This window comes from Chelonia mydas, chromosome 10 (assembly GCF_015237465.2).
Source record: "Chelonia mydas isolate rCheMyd1 chromosome 10, rCheMyd1.pri.v2, whole genome shotgun sequence".
Taxonomy (NCBI): Eukaryota; Metazoa; Chordata; order Testudines; family Cheloniidae; genus Chelonia; species Chelonia mydas.
In genome coordinates this window covers 26149500-26167653 of record NC_051250.2, presented here as the reverse complement: position 1 = coordinate 26167653, position 18154 = coordinate 26149500, and positions in this window count along the sequence as shown.

Below are 18154 nucleotides of genomic sequence, written 5' to 3'. Positions count from 1 at the left end.
CAAGTAGGGGTGTCCAGTTGGAAGGGGTTTTATTTCGATATTGAAGCAGGTTCTCTCAGAGTATTTGCGTGGTCTGGTCCATGATGCGATATTACTTCATCCACCTTTTCTCTCTAAATACCATGAAAATGGGCACTCTTCCACTTCTGGTACTGGTAGAAAACAAAATGTTGCTGTCATGCAGACATTTGGAAACCTCTCTCTTACCGAGTGGAAATTTTGCTTTTATATTTATAAAATTGTAAGTTGTCTTGAAAAGCAAAGGCCCCAAAGTGCTAAGTGGTTTTGGCAGGACATTTTATGGCAAAATAATGAAACAAATATGGAAGATTTTCCATAGCTCTAGAGTTAACTGGAAAACAGATATGAAGATCAGTGAACTTTATTCATAAATCTGTACTTTAATGTACATATCAATGGACATACTTTGTGAATCAATAAGGAATGCAATGACTGTAGTGCTTTGTCCATAAACCAAACACAGATTTTATATACCCACCAATATTGTTCACAGGAATCAATAAAAATATCTTACAAACCAGTTATTATTTCTGAATGCATTACACATAGGCAAAATGATATTCTTGCAGTTCAAAAAAGAACATGATTAAAGCAAAACCCGAGGTTTTAATACAGAACAAAGTAATATATTTTTCCTATAAACCAATCTCCTATAACCTAGAAGAGACCACATATAAACCACATTTCATTGACAAAACAACATATTTGGTTGACAAAACAATATGTAACACTAATGGGGTGTTTAAATTTCAGTCTGTGTTTCATCTTGTAGTATTTCTATTTTATGAATGAACACAACCATTAAATTAAAAATGAAATGAGGTGGTAAATCATTGATTGGGCCATATGTGAAATTATATGCTGCAAGTTTTTCTTGAAAGGAAAAAAAAGTTTGCAAATGTGCTCTACAATCAATCATTGCCTCTGGCTTTGCCATTTGCCTTTGATTTAACTGCAACTTGATTGCTTCTTTAAATGTCTCTGAAGTCAGTGGCAAAACACAGTCTGATTTTTAATAAGACCAGAATCCAACCCTAATGATCAGGAATCCAAAACTGACTGTGCATAACTTATCCTATCATTTTCTTAAAGGACTACACTCATTGGGTATTCCAAAAATTCTGCCCCACATAATGGTTCTATCTCTTTCAGGACGCAGACAACTGCAGGAGTACTGTGCAACTGCATTTTCCATTATTATGCAGATCTTTAAACATGATAGGAGACAGTGTGGCCTAATGGATAGACTGGGACTCAGGAGAGTGGGGAATGGGGGGCAGTGGGGAGCCGGGGTAGTGTGTCTCATCGATGGCAGCCCAGGACAGGGGTCCAGGTCTGGCTTGCACAGTCCTCAGCTCTGGTCCAGGCTACTGCTTCTTGTTGTCTGGCCAGTGGAAGAATGGAAGTGATGCTGATAAATAGTGATTATTTTCCACAGGCCTGGGAGGCACCACATTGCTAGCTGGCAAGGAGCTATAAAAAGTCGGGGGTGAGGCAAACCAAAGTCAGGGATTAACTGCCCCCACTTCCATCCCGTACCAAATGACATAGTAAGAATGGCACTGAGAAATGGAGAAGGTTTGTTTGATGGAAATTCCCAATTATTTCTACTGTGACTCTTATGTTATCAAATTTGAAGCAAGGAAGATTTCTGTGGGTTATTTAGATTTTTTTCTATGTCTGTTAGTATAAATTGACCAAGTTATTTTTAGATAGTTATGCATTAATTCTATTTAAACGTTTTTCATCACTTCTTTTGGCCATTATAAAATCATGTTCACTGGTGCAAATGGCAACATTTTATCCTGTATAATATTGTTGGAAAAATCCACTGAGATTGTAAATGGTTCCTTTGAATAGTCATAAAACTAAAATGGATATTTCACATAACTCTTTAGCATAATCAGTATTTTGGAGGCTTTAATATTGCAAATATCTAGATTCTCTAGTTGGCTGATTAACCGCAGCAATTTTAAAATAATGGCACAAAGAAATAACTTCCCAAAGACCCAAACTGAATAGCCAAAACTCTATGTAACTTCTAAGGAAAATTAAAATTACTCTAACTCTGTAAGTCCTTTACTTTTGTGCTGTGTGCAACTTCTGAGTGTAGAACCCTTTTCATGTTCCTTAAAGTGCCAACATTTCATGCTAATATTCTACTTACATTTCAGCACTTCAGGGAGGACATACTAAATTATATTACTGTAGGCAACACTGGATGGACAAGATACTCTATCCTATTACTATAGGCAATCTACATTTTCTCCAGTATAACAAGTATGTGATGTGTAGCAAACAGTTAAGTTTTTTGTGGTTCCCTTGCTGGAATCCAGCTCTTCAGGGCAGGTATTTAATCTAATGTTCTGTCAAGAGACCAAGAAGTTAAGCCAGGAAACTCTTCCCTCTTCCCATGTGAAAAAGGGGCGTTTACTTCATTTCAGTGGTGGGCCCTGGTGGAATTTTTGTGAGAGAAACTTGGAGGCCCTGAGAAGGCGTTAGTGCAACTGACTTAATTCTTAGTCTTCCTGGTTAGCTGTGAGTTACTCATGGTCTCCAACAGATCAGTTATAAAACATTCCATCCAAGCACTTGTTCTTTTTCTGTTTTTACAACAGCAGCATGAAAGTTCTCCACAGTTTTATTCTCCATGACATTTAAAGATTTCTTCAGAGTCAGCAGTCTCTGAAGTGAATATATTAATATGACTTGTCATGGCCCAACATATGCAAGTGTCAGTTTTTAACATGAGATAGAAACAAATATGGTGACTGCCTTTCTTCTCAACTTTCTCATTTGGGGAGAAAAAAGGTATTCTCCCACCAACACCTTTCTGCCAAAAAGCATTAATTGTCTATGGTGGACTGCCTAGAACGCAATTATTGTCAGGGTTGTTCAGTCTAATAACTAGTGAGTTTTGGATACCAAGCTTGAGACTTGATTTTCAGAGGGCGGATGGTCCTCACTTCTAAAAATCAAGCGTCTTTAAAGCACCTGCAGTCAAGTACTCCCAAATCAGTCACTTCTGAAAATTTAGCTGAAGCATCAAAGCTTTACTAGTACAGATACTCTCAAAACCAAATATTGAGCTTGTATGGTCAAATATTCATTAAAAGTAAGTTAGAATTGTTTGTTCAGTTGTAAAATGTGCAGTCCATGTTGCATTGGATACATTAGGTGTGTTGTGTGTCTTTTTCCTGACTGGATGATCTATGTAGCTAGCTGACACAATAAGCAAATTTAATATAATTTGAAATTATAGGGGTTGGGGTTTTTTGGTTACTTGAATAAAGTACAGTGCAGATTGCAAATTGGATGTTTGATTATAATACTAGCAGTTTGAAGCTGAATAATCTGTGGAGGAAGAATAAATTGCTGGAAAAAGTAATAGATTTTGAATGATTAATTCAAGAATTCCAAGATATGTTTGCACAAACAATTCATGGACAATAAATAAGGCAAAATTAGTTGAATAAATTTGTTGTAAATTATTTTTTTATCTCAAATAGGGAACAAATCAGCTGGTTCTAAATAAAAAGACTTTGTCATATTTACCAGACTGTTAAATATACAAAGAGAATGATTTAGGTAAATGAAGGAAATAACCACCAAAAATAACTACTTGCCCAGGGTGAGCTCTATCATAAAAAGGTGCCTTTCCATGATAGCAAAATATTAGAGGAAATAAGATGGTTAATCACTTTTTGATGGAACAGGTACAGTAATTTGGGAGGAACAGACATTTTGCCTAAGGATGCACTTTCCCTAGAACTATATTGTACATATAACATTATGTAGGACAGTGTGTACGGTACATGTATATAGACATGCTGTGAGAGAGAGAGAGAGTGCGTGTGTGTTTTCAGTGAACTAAGTCCTCTTAACAACAGATCTTCAAATATGGGGTACTATAGCATCTGAGTATATCTAGGGAGTAAAAAGAAAAGGAGTACTTGTGGCACCTTAGAGACTAACCAATTTATTTGAGCATAAGCTTTCGTGAGCAAGTGAGCTGTAGCTCACGAAAGCTTATGCTCAAATAAATTGGTTAGTCTCTAAGGTGCCACAAGTACTCCTTTTCTTTTTGCGAATACAGACTAACACGGCTGTTACTCTGAAACCTATCTAGGGAGTGTTTAACTTATGAAAATAGCCTGCCTGTCATTTTCTGACACTGAATGATGGTGTCAGTATAACTTTGCCTGGATTCACCATGAAGAGTTGCTAATTTACCAACTTGATCTTTTTCCCACCTTAGGTAATTCATGAAGTGCCCTTTTCATTTATTTATTTATTTCAAGTTTGAAAAATGCAATGCGAGTCAGTAAGGAGTCTGCAAAATGAATAACAATGAGGTCAAAGGAAATAAAATGAGCTCGTTACCAGGATGTCTGCTGAAAATTTATGAGGCCAGCTTCATGCCAGCAAAACAAACTCAGCAGCATTCTGCCTACCTGCAAGAAAAATGCCCTTTAAAAAACAAACTCAAAGAATCTTGCTTTGTTGTAAGCAACCGCACCTGTGCACCACCACAGCTGGATCAACTGGTGAATTCTTCAGGCTTTTTCTTTTCTTTTTTCTCAGATATTGAAATCTTTTGATAAATATTTTCCAATGATCTTTTTCAAAACCAAAAGGTCTCAATTTATCTCTAAAATACTGATTCAAGTTCACCTCTGATCAATACTATTCACATTTTTTTTACCTTCTGCTGACTTATTTCCAGCCAGAACTTGTCTGATATGGACAAGCCTCCTGGGTAGCCACGTTAGAGTTGCTCAAACTTTTGCACTTCATAGGGTTGAAGCCCCCTCTGCAAAGCTATTCTGTTCAGGCCCCCTGTACAGTAGTATTATTTATATTTCAGTAGCATCTAGATATACAAAACTGAAATTGCTAGGCACTGTACAAACACATAGTAAATTGGTTCCTGCTCTGAAAAGCTTGCAATCCAAATGGACAAGACAGACAAAGGGAGTATTATTATCCTGGTTTTACAAAGAGGGAACTTGAGGTAGAGAGAGATCAAGTGATTTACTTAAGGTCATAGAGGGAATCTGTGGCAGAACTGGGAACTGAATGCAGATTTTCTGATCCTAGTCCTAGTGCCTTATCCAGAAAGGTCATCCCTTTCTCTTGATGTGTATCATGAAAAGCTATGTTCCTCTTGAGCATGCACATAGTGCACTGTTAGTTATGTGACTTTGGTATTGAACTGAAATAATAAATGAGCTCTGGGGGGCTTTGATGGGTCTCCATGCAGGGGCAGGAGTCCATCCATGCGGGATTGGGGTCTAAATTGTCCCTTGCCTTAGCCATTCTTACCTTCAGGTTTTTTCCATTTTTTATGTGTACTTTGCAGTCTTTTCCTCTATCCTTTTCAGTTTCTTCTCTTTTCTTCCTTTCTCTTCACCTGTGTCTTCGCCAGGTCTTCCTGTCTTCTCTCTCACATCTCTCCTTCCTCTTTTCCTGGCACTTCTGTGATAATTACCATGGGAAATCACGATGCCCCCACATTTATTCTGGGGCACGTTAAAGGTTCCCCTGTTTCTTCTGTTTAACTGGAAATTTCCAATTACTATTACACTCTCTCTTTCCACAAACCCACTCCCTTTCTGGACATGTTAACACTTCTCTCCTTGGGAATGACCCTTCCACATCAAGGCTAAGGTTTAGAATCAGGAAGGTGAAGGGGAGAAAACTGTATACTCAATGTTGGACCCTAGAGCCAGGGAGCCCAATTCAGCAGCTTTGGAAAAGGGCAAAGATAAGCTGAAATGGCAAAGTGCCCTCCAGGTACTGTCCAGTGGTCCAATATGAACCTATCAACAGTCCAATAAAAAATGAAGCAGCGTGGCCCAGTGGCTATGGAACTGGGAGTCAGGAGACTTGAATTTTACTGTCATCTCTGCTAGTGAGTCATTGTGTAACCTTGCCCAAGTCATGGGTTAACGTTTCTATGCTTCTGTCTTCTCATCTATAAAAATGAGGGCATTGTTACTTACCAACGTTTGAAAAAATGCTTTGAGGTCCTTAATGGAAAGGTGCAAATTATAGGTGGTCTCAGTCCAATTCCTAACTGCCCATGTCTCACACAAATGTTTGCTATTATAACTGTAAAACCCTTGCTGACCTTCTCAGCAAACGTGCAAACAACTGAATGGACATGGAGACAGCTCTGTCCCTTTTACCCTAGCTGTGATTCTCCCAAGGTCAGGGTTTGGATACACTGTTGAAGCTATACAGGGAAAGCTTGCATTGCTGCTGTTCATTCTGCACCTGTTCTGCAGATTAATAGACCAGTTTGTCACTCCAGAACCTCTTTGCTTGTAAATTCACACTCATAAAAATGGCTTGAGGCTTAGTCAATCATATGGAAATAAGATTTTAAAATGTTGGAAATCTGTTTAGAATATCCAGCCAGTACAGTCTGCATCACCTGGCATAGAAAATCAAAGGAGTCAGCAAACCTTGGTGTGGAGGGGAGGGGGGGGAAATGTATCAACTCTATTTTGAGATTCCATAGAGCAATGATAAATTAACACAGTGCTGCAGTATCTCGTGTATTCCTTCAGCTCTACAATGGATATCATACAAAATGTATGATCCCTGTTTGACCTTGCAGAAACCCAGCCTCTAATTTAATACCACTGAACCAAGTGAACATGTTTCCAAAAATGCAGAGAACTTGGAAACACGTGGCTGAGTGAAATAAATAAATAACATAAAACCTTTCAAGCTAGGCTTTCCAAACAATGAACTGTCCAGCTCTGTGAAGCCTATCAGACTTTCTTGGCAGATTGTTGTTATTCCACTTCATAAAGTCAGACCACTTGTTTGTTTTCTGGGCCTACCAGTGGAATTATACTGAAGGAAAGAGTTGGAGAGAAGGAGGAACTGGGGCTTCTGGAAAAAGGGATTATGTGTATACAGTAGGTCAGCTGCCTCAAAATCTTTTTTTTAAACACTAGACATTCATTTTTAACATTATTTTCTATCCCATTCATAATGTGTTCAGTCTTCTCAAGCCCACCTCCCCTTCTCCTCTCTTCTGAGGCTTCACCTTTCATTGCCTTTAACCTGTTTCATCTAAGCGCTTGCTTATTTGTTTCCTTCTTCCTTCCATCTTTTTAATTCTCTCTCAGCGCTTCTTCCATCCTGTTACCCTGCCTTAGCAGGACCCATTTCCCCCCCAAAGTATTATATCAGTGCAGTGCCACCAGTGCAAGGCATTCCAATGATATATTGCACCAATACATCATCAGAGCAACAGGGTTTTGATAAACAACATTCTAATACATCATTAGATCATCACTGATGGCACTTTGATGATGTATTATATTAGTACATCATCAGAGCACTGTCATTCCGATGATGTATTTATAAACAGATGGTGCTGTCATGTACGAGAGATGTGAAAGCAGAAGAGAACATTTCACTGAGTTACAGGACAAAAACCATTCACACAATAAGATGCAAGCAAAAGCAAGGTGAAAGCAGAATTCTCCTGTTAGACATACCTGATGTTAGTCCGCTGACTTCAACATCCGGTATCTCATGAGCAGCTAGATAATGCTTTTCGCTAATAATACAGGGAATACATTGAACTATATTTTCATGTTTGTTACTGTTCATTCATGAAACAAGACTTATACCATTTAATGGTAGCATGTATGTAAGGGGATTATTATCAGCATAAGGCATGTATAATTAAAATCATTCTTGTATTTTATATAGACCACTTGATTAAAATTGTATTACTAATATTGGGTGTTCTGCTCAAACAAGGAGACTAGGAGACTCCAGTAACAGCAGATGGCTTTGGCATACTGACAAATCTTAAACAATATTTAGACTAACAGCAACACTAGCTTGTATTCCCATAATTGTATTAGAAGTTTTCTTTTTCCCTTAACCATTACTTTGTGTACATTATAGCTCAAATCATGTGGCATTTTGATGAAGCTTTGAAGTCCCTGCGATTAATGCAAAAGGAATGATTTAACTGTGAAGTACTTTAAAATTAGTAACCCATCTTCCTCTACAGGAGCTAAAAAAGAAAAGTAAGTTATCAATTTCGTATAGAAAGATACACCACTACTGTAAGTTATCTGTAGCACTGCATAGGCTAAACAGCCTTAATAATACAATAAGTATTACATCCAGAGGCATTAACAATCATTCTGATAGATATCTGTATAGATTAAGGTAAGTAATATAAATGAAAGAGACCTACATCTAATTGTTTGCTCAACTGGGGAGCTCAAGTGAGCAAGCCTATCCAAGCTTTCTTCATCCATCTATACCTCTCCTCATTAGTGCCTAGCTGATCCATACAACACCCCTGAGAAGTAAGAAAGTGCTGCAGTCTGCATTTTACAGGAAATCTATGGCAGAGCTGGGCATGGAACCCCAGGTATCCTAAATCTTAAGCACCAGTCATTTACCAGTTGGAGTGGTTTTGTTCTGTGAACCTGACTGTACTTATCAGGTTCTCTACAGTGGTTGATCTGGTAGGAAATGTACTTGAATGGGCTACCAGAAACTGAAACAAAGAAAGTTTTACAAGCACAGAAGTGTGTACTGGATTACTCTCTAACGATAGTGGCTTCATACAGGCTATTTGGCTAGGCTAAGATTCTTTTGAAACTTTCATTTCAATTTTTTTTTCAAAAAGGGAAATTAGTTGAAACCAGCTCTTACCCGCAAACAGTTTTGGTTTCAACAAATTGGCATTTTCCAGTTATGAACATTTCATCAAAAATTTCCCAGCCACCTCTTCCTACTGTGTTTGTTCAAGACCTAGCACAGTGGGGCCTTAATACTGGTGACAACATTTATTTGCTATAATAATATAAATCCCTTAATTTTCCCTCCCTCTCTTCCATTCAAAATGTGCAAGGTTAAGATCACCAGAACAGCTTAGTAAGGTATAGTGTTAAATCAGAGCTTTGAAGTGTTCAGATATTTGTATTGGTTTCAGATTTTGGGATCCAATATACATAACTAAAATCAAATAATTACCATATATGGGACATGATTCTCCAGTCCAATGCAACTTGTGTAGTAATTTACCCCAGTGCAGATCAGAAGGCTAGCGCTGTATCCATCCACTTCACACTCACCTCACAGGCCCCAGTTGAGACACTCTTATGGGACCGGATTTTCATGAAATGTTCAACCCCCACCCTGTGAAAATACCTTTTAAGGTATCTAAAGTTGGGTACCCAAAATCACTAGTGAATTGAAAATGTTGGTCTTGTATATAAATTAGCCACATATCAAGAGTTAATCAAAGACACGGAGAACACAGATTTTCGTGGAAGAACAAATTAGGTACAAGGAAACATTTATCTTTTACTGTGAAATATCTTATCCAGTTCTGCAGTTAGACTGATAAACCATTATTAATGTTTTGGTCATGGGACTGTATATTTGCAAAGACTAACAAATATTTCCTGTGAAAGTTCAAGTTGCCAAGACCTAAAGAATGGAAATATTGCCATGGGCAGGAGATTTGGCTCTGCTAAGGGAAGTTAAAGGCGACATTAAACTCAAAGCCACAGTCTTCTTTTCAAATTTTAAAGCTGGCTGCCTCAGTCACAACTCATTTTACAACATGTTCTTTTTGGAATACTGCGTGACTGACACAACCTAACATGCTCAGCTAACCCGGCGTTTTACTCTGGCCCTTTGAAAGATGGAGGTTTGAGTTACAAAAATGATAGTTTTCAGAAAAGGCGACACAATTAGTGGCAAGTGGACAATAAGAAAATAGTTCCAAAATGAGTATTCAAAGCCCGTATGAAAGGCTTTAAACACTTCTTGATCCCAAGAATGCAGAACAGAAATCAGAGATGTTTAGGCCCTAGTGGGTTTCGTCAGTTGTGAGAAGCTACTACTATCTATGCTGTTCGTTAGTTGAACAAAATACTCTTCTGTGAAGTGAAGGTGTTGGGTGCCATAAGTGGTTTTCACACCTGTAGGAACATCTAAGTTGAGATAAGAACTAATGAGTTGAAATGAAATGTAGAGTCAGCCAATTGTGGATGGCAAAATTACTAGTCAGTATAGAAAGTGTGCAAATTGCTAATACAAATGAGCCTGGCCAGGAGAAACAATGTTTTATATTAGAAATGTTAAATAAGATTTCCGATGAGTGGCTTCCAAATATTTCAAGTTGCAAACAATTCTGAAATCCCAATTACAATTACTAGAGATGGTGGCTCAACAAATTGAGACGATTAGGTGTGATAGAGTGGGAGGGCCAGTAAGAGAGCAGAGCCCCTTTTCAAACACGTGCAGATATTGTTATTAAGCTTTCTCCCTCCAAAAAACATAGTCACTGTGGGAATTCAGATACATCCATCATCTCCTTTGAGTAATGTTTATGTACGCTTTCATTAATCTAGCCCTCTGCTCTGGGTCATGCACAGTGCTCAGCTAGTGCCAGGCTCCATGTGTCCTGCCAGAGATGCTGGATGAGTTCAAATTACAAGATGACATTTTCTGTTTTGCTTTAGAAACAAATCTCTTCAAAGAATGGTTTTTCCTTATAGGCCCGAGGCCATCAAAAGGATTTTTTACATGGTTCCTATAGCATTCTTTACAGTTCCCACAGAACATCTTTGTGAAGGGTTCATTTTTAAAAAAAAAGCCACATGCAATAGGTCATTTATTGCAATAGGTCATTTATTGGCTAGTTGGGTCAGGAATAAGCAGACATCTCATGCTGACAAAGCTATTTCTTTCAAGTATTTCTACATCCAGGTAAGTGTGCCAAGTTTGTACAGTGTCTGCAGAACTGTCTAAGTGAAAGGAGTCCTATCTAGGCCCTCAAAGGGGAAAGTTTCAACTGATACCTTAATTCTGTTAACGCTGGATTCGGCAAAAATTAAATTTAAGCAGTTTAAGGACAGACAACGTTTGATGTAGTTAGTGAAGGAGGCAGTACAAGCCAAGAAAACCAAAAGGAGGCAGATGCTGTCTTTTCCGGCCAGATTAATTTTGCATGTAATGTTATATACCCAAGGAGAATATTTTGTCGAAGAGTTGCAAAAGCCAACCCTACTGCCAGAAAAATGCTTTGTTTCTTTCAGTTGTCGAAAGAAATAAAAATAAGTAGTCAGAAGCATGGAAAACACGGCTCCATAATCACATTGAGGTTACTGTTGGACCTCATGGGATTGACTGTATGCCCACAGGTGCCTGCCCTGTGCAGATAGTGTAGGCAGCAACCAATTTCATGATTACCTATTCTGGGCCAGGACTTAGACATCCCACAGTGTGTGTTCTGATGAGTGACTTCAAGATTCACCTCATGAAAAACCTAGCAAATTTCCCTGGAAAAAAATCTGCCTCCCTTGTCCAGAGTTACCAGAAACATCTTTGAAAGATGATGGCCCTGACCTAACTGATAAGAACGGGACTGGCCTGAATGTGGGGCTTGTAATGAGTTTCATCTGGCTTTAGTTAACAGGGATTTCACACACCTCTAGCAATGTCCTCATAAAAACAGCCTTGTGTTCAATTCAGTGTGATTCACCAGCTTTTAGGAGAAAGTGTGACTAAGCCTTACATTGGTAAAGCACATTTTGCAAAAATTATGGTCTGGAAAGATTACATTTATTCAGAGGTGAGATAGCAATGGGTAGGATCCCCACACTGAGCCTTCCTGCTATAGGAAACCTTGAACATACTTTAGGGGAGACACAGAAAGCTCTAGGAGCGCTTCTGACTGAGCTTGTGAAAACCAAGCTCATGAAAGCTTATGCTCAAATAAATTTGTTAGTCTCTAAGGTGCCACAAGTACTCCTTTTCTTTTTGCGGATACAGACTAACACGGCTGCTACTCTGAAACCTGCCATTGGAAAAAGTAACTCTACCTCCCACTTCAAAACTTTTGAACATCCAGCCAACCCTGAAGAACCCTTCCCTAGTGCAGTGGACCTTGCTAATTTATCACTGTGACAATTATGGCAATTTTCAGCAATATCCTAGACAAACCTTATTGAATTAAGTTCATTATCTTTGGAGTCTATTGTGTTAAATGAATGGTTTATGTCGTCTTATGGGCCAGGGATTGCAATTAATTCTGTGCGGGAGGGGGACACAGCCCTCCAGGAACTATGGGCAGAAAGGGTGTTCTTAGACAAATTCAGTCAGGTTGTAACACCTCCCAAGAGGCACCACCACCTGGGAAGACTTGTATATATTGGTTCAGACTGGATTTTCCAGGGACCAACTGACAAAGAAAAAACTTTTGGTTAAATAGCCTGAGTGTAAACTGACTCAGGGCCTTCTTTCTGATCCAGAAAAAGGACAGTACCTCGGGTCCATAGGGGGCCCCAACCCTTAGGGAAGGACTGGAAGAACTTTGACCTACTCAGACCCCATGAAACTGGGTTCTTGTTCTGGGCAAAAGCTAACTTGAAACCACAGGATCTCCCTTGTGTGCAGTTTTGAAGAACTGCTCACCAGCCAGAGCCCATTTTGAAGTTGAGGGGATCTCTGTTTAGTTTATTAGCATGCTTGTAGGTTCTTGTGTTGTTTAAAATAGGTTTGCTTGAAAGTAGCTGTGTGATAGCTTAACTGGGGCAATTACGCTGCTAATAGTCTCCAAGGAGAAAGAAAAGTGCAGACCATTGAGGCAGTCTGCCTTGCTGGAAAATAACAGTATAGGCAGGGGACTGTGAAGCCTGTAAATACCCCGGTCAGAAGGGACAGAGACGCCTGTCTCTGCCCAAGAGAGGCAACGGCTGGGGAGCCAGAAGCATGAGAAACGGTGCCCTTGTGGGGGAAATACAGGTACAGTTGCCATGAACTGTGACAACCACCTTATATCAAATTTCCCTGTCCCAAGTAATCTTACTGAGAAGCTAGCAAAGAGCCATTTTCCCAGTCAGTAACTTAGATAGTCTCATAATCAGGCTTCAGGATAGGGTTTGGAGAAGAAACACAAATGGTGCTCTCATTAGCTGCAGATAAAGAACAAACCTCTTGGATGTATCTGGAGCCAGTGATATGGTTGATCAAAGGACACAGTGATTATCCCTGGTCCTTGCACAGTTCCTTGCATCATTCTCCTCTCTGCACAGTCTTGCTAGACAATCTGGTCCTCAATGAGCAGCTGTCGCTACTGTACCAACAACAATCCAATGAAAGAAAAAAGTATCAAGCAGTCATTGGACATAACAGAAATATCAGTAGCATAATTACTGTCATGTCATCTTCCCTGAAAAATCAAACATGATGTCTTTGCTTTAGCATTTATGTAAAATCCAGAGGCCAACATCCTGTGACAGTAGTCTAGTTCAGTGGGAAACTTTCAGAGTTAACAATCAGTTTAACTTCTGTTACCTTTACTATGGTTTCAGATAGTCCAGTGGGCTGAGAAGTATGTGTTCTGAACTCCCCCAGGCTTTTGTACTGCAGTTGGAATTTTGAGCAGAGAGTTTGCCTTAAAATGTGCTGCTTTGCTTGCTCTTCTGTCAGAATATTCTTCTGTGTGAGGAGTCAGACTTTGATCTCCGTGGCAGCTGAGACAGAAGTTTCATCTTCTCGAGCAGTGGAAGCTGGAGGTGAAATCCAAAGAACAATAGCAGGTCCTGTCATATCAACTCTATTAGAGGGCTCCATTTCTTTTGCAGTGGAACTGCATTCTCAGGAGTGGTTGTTTACTGCATTAAGCTACACCAGACTGAGTTCAGAATCTGTATCCCTCACAAGTAAAGTTTCAAATAGATTCTCATGAGTGAGCTGCGTGACTTCTGGTCACGCAACTGAAAGTCAATTGAACGAAGCTTTGTAAACTCCTTTATTAATGTACCTTGAGGAACACTTATGCCCATGTTAATAATGAAATACAGAATTAATCGTGAACTCCATCCATATGTCAGTTATTTGAACCTAGTCGTTGCAATATATTATGACAATACAAAATTAAGAAATATACATGGGGAGAGAGAATTCTAGCATCTCAGGCACTCTGACTGCTAACTTCTTGGATTTAACTTCTCTTCAAGGACAAAATAATTTGCCACATAGATAGGCAAAAAGGTTTGTCTAGAGCTTAAAATAGAACCACTCTCAGAGTGGTTTGGGGTTCTAGAAAAATCCATGAGTATCAGTCATGGTCTGTGAACACGAAGCAGAATTTACCTGATACAGTTCACATGATCTCTGTAATATCCCCATCCCTGCAGGTCTCAGTAAATGTCCTTCTCCCGAGGCCCTGGAAATTCCCCTTTCCAACCATTTCTCACTTATCTTCCTCTCTGGGAGCAGTCAGTTCCAGCCTCCCTGATGATCCTTAACAGCCTTGAAGGCCTCAGGATAAGAGTGACTAGTTGGTGGCCCTGATGATCTGTGGGTGAACAAAGAATATGTGGTGGGTTTGAAATTTAGGATCTGTACCCTGTCCAAACAAATCAGCAGTATTTGATATGGTTCTTATCCCTCTAACTGGATCTTGCGGAATCTGAGTCATGAAACCTATATGAACAGAATGTTATAAGTTTTGTTAATTCAACTCTAAAGACAACCAAGTTTTCTGGTGATACAGTATAAGATGAGACTGTGGAAAACTCTATAATACATAGCAAAACCAGGCATCCTCAAGGATAGAATTATGTATCAACATAACTTTAGAAAATTGCTATTAACATTGATATTAAAATGTACAGTATTAAATAATTTTGGACAGTAGAACCTGCCAAATAAAGGTGTGGGGGTGTATTAGAGCTGGTCACAAATGGAGAGTTGTTCTCCAACCCTCACCCCCCACCCCAAAATCCATGAAAATGCTGTAGAATATTCTCAATGAAAATGAAAAATTTTCTAGATATTTCAGATTTTTGGAAAAAATACCTAAAACTCAAATAAGAATATTGTCTAGATAAAAACCCTTTTTTCAGTTTTCAACAATCTCAAATTAAAACCGTTTTAGAGGTGTGGTTTGGTGGGGGGGGTGTTTTGTTTTTGGAAAATACATGTTTATGAAAATGTTTCATGTCTATGGAAAAGCCATTTTTGTTAAAACACCTTTTCAGAAGAAAATGCCAGACTAAGTCTAGAATGAGAGAGTGTGTGTTTTCATTCAAGGTAAAGGACAGAGTTGTATATGGATAAATTTTTCAAACATGGGTGTGTACAGTTAATAAATAAGTAACCTGATTTTCAATATTGCTGAACATCAGCAAATATTAAAATCAGGCAACTTATTTTGGTTTTTAATTATGGTTTTAGTCTCCTAAGTTTAAAATTTTTGATCCAAGTCCATGAATCTTACATATCGTGTTCTTGACAGAGTTCCTAAATATTTTTAAATGTGATTCCAAAAGTTTCTCTTGGTGTTTCGATTGATTCTTTGCACATCTGCTATATGCTCATGCTACTGTGTCTCTTTGCTTTCTTCTTTTGTGTATTTAAAAATGATAATATTTGGTAATAAAATTACACATTTTTATTAACTGAAGATAATGTAGAACTATGGGCTTTATTCAGGAGTATCAAAGTTTGGTTGGTTCCACAATTGCTATTTTTATATATAAAAGGGTGAGGAGTACATCAAATTAAAATATGGCAAATGGCTTCACATCATGTAGCCACTTGTATAAGTGCATGAGAATTATGGGAGTTATTTGCAATTCATAAACTATGGACTTGTTTGAATTAAATTCAAGAATTTACTAAATCATAGGGATATTTGTTCTGTATGTAAAACTTCACTTAACAATTTCATCTGCTGTATAACCATGGCTTTGCCTTTTGTTTGCATGGTAAATACAGATCAAAGGTGTGCAGCAAACCACAAAAGATTTCTTATTACTTTCTTCTTCTGTAGATGGAAGATGAGTGCCCTAAACTCTCAGGTAATTGCTTTCTTCAGACTGCTTTGAAAAGATGCTGCTCTCCTTCGTCCTGCTGTTATGCAATGCAATACAGAGTGTGCATTAGGATGGATTATTGTTATTACAGATTAGGAATGCAAATACTATTTTTTCTCCTCATATGCAATTGCCTGCCCTTCTGTGTAGCACAGTATACTTGCTATGGATAGTTCACCAGACACCTTCAGCTTTCATGAAAGCCTACAAGAGTTGAGTTCACTCAGCGCTGCTCAGTAAGAACTCAGCCATCGCTCCAGATTAGTCCCTATTTCGTATCTGTTAGATAACAGGGCCAAACCTCCCTCATACTAGGTACGTTCAAATGCCATTCTCTGACAGGATTAGTAAAAAGACATTGTTTAAAAATATAACAGGAAGTCTGATTGCTTGAACACAACAAAATCAGAATTATTCATATTTGTATAATACTATGAGCCAAATGATGATGTGTAAAATGGTACAAGTTAGACTTCCTTATATTCAGCTATGAGAGTCTCCCCTTAAATCACTTAGTATAACATATGACATTATAGGATTGGAGCTGTTAACCATAAATAAACCTGTTCTTTTCAGGTGAAGCCAGACAATAGAGCAACACACTCACACATACCAATAGGGTAAAAATTCATCCCTGCACTGGTGCAGAGACCCCAGAGAGGTCTGTTTACAAAGTGATGTCATCATGTGGCTCAGTGTGTTATAAATATAGAATAGGACAGCATGGGTGATATACTTTTAGTATATGAAAAGGAAGTGGGACAACAGTTAAAAAGATATTTGCCACTGATCAGACGCCTTCTAAACTACTGTAGTCCTACAAAGACTGTTCTTTTGGTGCTGAAAGATATTTTAAAATATTCCCTCCCCTCTTAGGAGAATTTTAGGAGTCAGGAAGAGAGAGATCCTATTTAAAACCAAAAGGGAAGCTTTTCTCCCCACAGCTTCTGTTCCTCTCCTCTCATGCTGAACAATGGTGATGAAACAGTGTCCAATCCTTTCAGGGCTAGACGTGAGTCAAAGCAACAGAATAACTGGATAGTATAAGTATTTGATGCTCCCTTAGTCCATAGCATGAAAGGAGGAAGAAGTAAAAGTATGGTATCTAAAAGGTAGAGAAGAGTGGGGAGTTGCCTAAAATTAATTTAAATTCTCCTATATTAAAGGTATTCAGATCATTTAGCTAGTGCTTTCTCATCTCATAGCTAAGTAACCAAAGGACTGCTTCCAAAGGGCAGGTCTTTGCATGGCAGAATTGAATTGCATGGCACCCTTTAAAGGTGCATGAGCCACATACATACGTTGCATTTCTGAAACCTTGATGCACCACAAAAAACAGATAAGATCAAACGTGGTTCTTATTTATTTGTATCGATGTAACAACAAAGGGGCCCAGTCATAGACCAGGATCCCATCATGTTAGGTGCTGTACAAACACCTTACATAAAGACCAAAAGGCCCTCTATAAAACAGTCCTGGCAGGCTACCCTGTGAACCTTCAAATCTAAGTAAAGTGGTACAAATGTACCTTTAAAAAAATTACCTCCAAATTATATGTAATGCTCTGGAGAATTAGATGGGATAAAATTAGCACTCTCATTGTTGATTTTATAATGTAGGAGACTTAATTATAATGATTGGAGTTGTGGAAAATTTTGAATGAATGAACATGACTATTAACAGTGATCAAGCAGTCAAGAAACAAATGTTCCATGTGTTCTGTAGTATGTGTCCAGTCAAAACTTGAATTTTGAATATTCACAGAAATCCAGACACAGTTATTTGTCAAATAACTCATACATGAATTCAGTAGACATCTGATCTCTCACAATTTGTGAATAGAAAAAAAAGAAAGTCATTGACTAAATCAAATTATTCGCTTAATGAAATTGTTTGCTCATCTGTTTAATTCCAATTGGTTGCATCTTTCTTATTGATGCAGGCTGTAAAGAGAGCCGTAATGTATTTATTCAGTTTCAGCAAAACCCCTCATTGTGATAGTACCTTGGGACAGATTTCCTATGATTCTGGTTGCTATAACAAAGGTCTGTTGTAGGAGGAGAATACAGTAAGTCACACAATTATTGGGATTTGAAAATATCAGCCCCATGAATGTGTGTCAGTTGCTTTACAAATGTCAGAACTGGTGTCATCTGAAGTCTTTTGAGATATAATGCTATTAGCAACTTCTCCACATGTTCTTGAAGGAAGGGAAGATCAATGAGAGAATGCTTCAAAAGCTGGGG